Below are 4,840 nucleotides of genomic sequence, written 5' to 3' on the forward strand. Positions count from 1 at the left end.
AATTAAAAAACAAATATCATAGGTGCATGAATTCAGCAAAATATTGCAATATAGTCCAGTAGTCCATAATAGTAGTGTGTTATCCTTAGGACTGGCAATGTCAGTTGTTGACTTCAGCCTTTTACAGCTCAGTATATTAATATGACTTTATGTTTATATCTTGTGGTTATACTTTTCTGCTGGGTAGTTAAGACCAAGATAAAGCAAGACCTATATAACAAGAAATTTAACTTTTGTATCTGACAAGGTCAGTCAAATCCTCTAGCTTGAAAGAACATTGAGAATGAGTGATATTTTAAGGGTCACAGATGTGTGGGATTGGACTAAAGCATTTCTAGGTCTAAATTCTGCCTTCTTATCATATTGCACAGGAGAAAGAAGATTTACTTGTCTCTATTTCGATGTCTTCAAATGGAAAATGAGATAAAGCAAAAGTGGCAGGACTTCCTTGAATACTGAATAAATGTCATTATTTGGTAACTTTAGAAAATATGAACACACATAAATTTTACATTACAGATGTATCTTAGTGACTTTCTTCCTTGCTGGGACAAAATATCCAACAATCAACATTGAAGGAGAAAAATATTTGGCTTTCAGTTTGAAGAGATTTCAGTGGACAGTCAGCTGGCTCCAGTATAGGCCAGCACGGAAGAGGTGCATCCTTACAGAGGAGGGACAGCGTGGACGGCGCAAAGCAGCACAAGTAGGGAAGGAGCACAGCAGCGCAGCAGCCGTGGGCAGTGGAGGAGGCAGCCGCCGCTGTCTGTCCCTACATTCCATCAGGGCTGTCTGCACTTAGGGTGGGCAGAACTCACACCTCAGGGGGGGAATGTAATCCCTCATCACACACCCTAGCTCTAGCCAACCCTATAAGCCCATCTATGACCCCATGAGACTTCGAGGGAACATCTCAATGCAAGGTCTAACAGGCATCAGAAGTTATCAAACAGAATGGAAAGGTTGGTGTTTAGAAAATTTGAGGTATGTTTAGACACAGATATTTCTACAAAATGGAATCTCATTTATGTTTCTGAAAAAAGCTTGAATGCAGTCAAAAGAAATTGTTAGCAACATAGAGTAAAGTCAAGTTGAGTATCATATAATTATCTCAGAGCTATCTAAAGCAAAACAAATGGACAAATACCTCCCATTCAATAGATTTCTCTTGCTACAACTTTGACAATACCTTATAACTTTGAAGAATTCAACCTATTCTATGCTCTTAATGGTTTTCCATCCTCTAGTGAGCAACAATATTTTTGAATCCTATGGCGAAGTCTACATTAACAAGACTTTCTCAGGACAATGCAAATATCATATGGATCCTGTAGCTTGAACAGAATTCCTCAACTGGCATCCTCCCAAGCCAGCCTTTCACATAACAATGCATCTTTTATCAGCATCATGCGCCATGGGCTTTCAAATGTCTTGCACCACTGGCTCTCTGAATTAAGCTGTAGTATCTCAAGAGTTCAAAAATTCACAGAGGACATGACCTTTTTGCATAATATTACCTCTTCTTTAAACCAACTCAAACAAACTCTGCTCCCTGGGTTCTCCTCAGGCAAGCACAAGTTGCTGATCATTGCACATTAATATGTAACTTTCCCAGCTAACAGCTGCTTTTACCTACAGTTCTCCATGTTCCTGGTTCTGTCTTAAATGCCTTCATTATCTCTCTAGGCCTACGTGAGCTGTAACTGAAGGAGAAGAAGAGACTTGGAAGAGGTGGTGGGTCAGCGAGCCATAAATCCTGGGTCATAAGAAACATTTCTGCCTTTAAAATTCATGCTTAACAATACCAGATCACTGGCCATCTTCATCAGATCATAGCTATTTAATCGTAGTCTATAAAAGTATTCTGTAAAAATACTAAAGAAAATCTTTACTTTAAAACTTTATACTTTTATGGATGGCAGGCAGATTACATCACTGAGAAAAACTGGGTTGAGAGTTTGGATGTTAAGAAATAACTAAAGCCATAGGCCACCGAGGGTGAGTTATCTAGTCTACCTAGATTGTAAAAATCCCTATAACTGTTATTTAAAATAATTATATTAAAATATAAAACCTTGGAAATGCCCAGAGTTCTTTTTAATATTCATTTGCTGTCTTAGTGCATTTTGATATAACAAAATGCCACAAAACAACTACTTCATAAATGACAGTGAGTGACCAGTGAATTAATGTTCCACTTCTCTAGAGCCTGGAAAGTATAATATCAAGTTTCTGCTAAGGCCTGCCTTCTGCTCCCTAGATCCATTTGGCACATTCTCGGGAGGGAAGATCTCTGCACCCTCCCACAGAAGGAGGAAGAGAGGAAGCCAGTCAAGCACTACAAGAAACAAGTTTTTAAAGGTCATTCATTCCCTTCTTAGGGCCTCTCATAACCTAACCTAACCACATATGAACACCCTACCTCGTAATATGATCACATTGACCTTTATGCTTCAACACCCAAGTTTTGGAAGGGATCCATTCAAGTGAACAACTTAATTCAAGGCCTATGATTAATATCATGCAGTATAGAGGAAATCACTCAGCTGTAAGCAACTACTCACCTTAATCTCACTCTAAACCACCTGCTTTCCCTTATGGAACCTCCCTTAACCTCACAAAAGTGGTGGGAGACAATAATGTGACTCTTTTGGAATAGGAATATGATCAAATTAGGTCCCCAAAGCATATTTCATTCTGGTATAGAAATATTGAATTCTATGATGAATGATGTAAGAATGATAGCTTAGTGCTATTTCAATTTAGGGATGGCCAGTATAGCAATCTGCATGAGATTTAGAAACACACAGATATAACCTCCTTGTTTAAATTAAAGGTTGTGTCATAACTGCTTCTCAAGACTTTTTTCATTATGATATTTCACAAGAATCTTTTAAATTAATTTTGCCCTACTTTTCTCTTGTATTAGTTATTTTCCTGTCACTCAGGGAAACAAATACAAGCATCTAAAGGAGGAGAGATTTATTGTGGCTCACAATTTCAGTAGGCTCAGTCCCTGGTCTGCTGACTTCCATGAAGAAATGGCATGGAAGGATAGCACAGTAGAAAAGGTTCTTATGGCAACCAGATAGCAAAATAAAAAGGAGGAGTCTTGAACAAATATACGCCACTTCGTATCACATCCCCAGTGACACATCTCTAGCCAGTTTCCACCACCTAACACCTAAGTCAGCTATGAACTCATCGGTTGATCATTGATGATGGACTAATATACAAATGATTGTAGCACTCCAGTGATCTAATCACCTTCCAAATCCATGAGACTCTTGAAACATATTTTTGGATTAAAATCATAACAGCTTTCTTAGTCTTGCAATTATGTAATAAGTAAGCAGACTTCTTTTTCATTAGAGTTAAGCGTTGGGGGACCAAAGAGCACTATAATAAGATTTTTCTGCCTGTTTCCAAAAGTGAATTTTTATTCCTTTGAAGGTGTTGTTACTCCCATGGACGTAGGGTCACCCAGTGCGGCACCTGATTCCGGGTCATGTGGAGGCTTTCGCTGATGCTGGCCCATTCTGTTGCCCTGGACACAAGCAAGCTCTGCAGCCCTGTACACTATCACTCTATCTATACATTCCTCAGTTCCATTTGCAAATCTTGGCCCACGTATGTACACATATGATGAAGGGTACTAGCATCTGCACATGATCCACAGCATCAAAGTTACAGAAGATAAGAGAGAAGCACACGGGTTCATCTTTTGGTATTTCTCTATGCTGCATTCAGATCCAGCACAAGTAGCAAGATTAGACTCTAAATTGGAGTCTAATCAATTACTGTGGTTAACCAATTACTGTGGTTGTTTAAATTCTAATACCTATAATAAATTTCTCATTATATACTTAGCTATATTTTTCCTTTGATGAAACTCTGTTAGATAAATATGTGAGAATTTTATAATTTCTAAATTTAAGCATATTCAAATAAATATGTGGTTATCAATGATCCTTCTTTCCTTTGAAATAAAATCAAAAAATGCAATGATTCTTTTTTATTTTTTAATATTTTCCCATAATTTTACTGATAAACAAATAGCAATGAGACAGTTTCAAACCAAATTGGTAGGACAGTTTCAATAATTAATGCATTTCATACATTCTTCTTAGTGGTTAATTGCTGTAAAAAATATGGACATGCTATCCTATTTACAAACACTATTAGAAAAAATCCTTCTATTCATTAAGAGAATGCAACTATATATCTATCCTAACCATTTTGAATACACAGATACAAAATGGACATTCATCTGTATCCCCTTTTCTTGTTTAGTTCCATTATTTGACTATTATAGGTGTGTTAACTCAGCATAATATTCTAAAAGAGTCCAGTAGTCCATAATAGTATTGGGTCTTCTGTTTCACTGGCAATGTCAGAAATTGTTGACCTGAGTCCCCTACAGCATGACATAACAGCATGGCTTTACTTCTTATACTTTGTTTTTATACTTGTCTGCTGGATGGTTAAGATCAAGGTAAAGCAAGACCTATGCTACACAAGTTGTAGCTTTTGGGTCTGATAAGGTCAGTGAAATCCCCTCAGGATTTATCCTGAGATCCTGTACCTCAGATTATAAAACTTTTGTCAGTGTCAGCCATGTGGATGAGTCACGGCTACTTAGCTAATGTGCTCTCTGTGAAAGCCTGAGAGAATGTTTTCTCTCCATGTGACTCTTCTTAGGCACACTCTATATCATCGATCACTTTCCTCTTTGGCTCTACAATCTCCTTGATCAGAAAATTTGGGACACTACTGAGTTACGTGATGTTACAGTACAAGTTCTCATATGTCCTGAGTCTTAATTGACCTTGGAAGGCTA

Source organism: Octodon degus, unplaced genomic scaffold (genome assembly GCF_000260255.1).
Source record: "Octodon degus isolate 3935 unplaced genomic scaffold, OctDeg1.0 scaffold00066, whole genome shotgun sequence".
NCBI classification, from domain to species: domain Eukaryota; kingdom Metazoa; phylum Chordata; class Mammalia; order Rodentia; family Octodontidae; genus Octodon; species Octodon degus.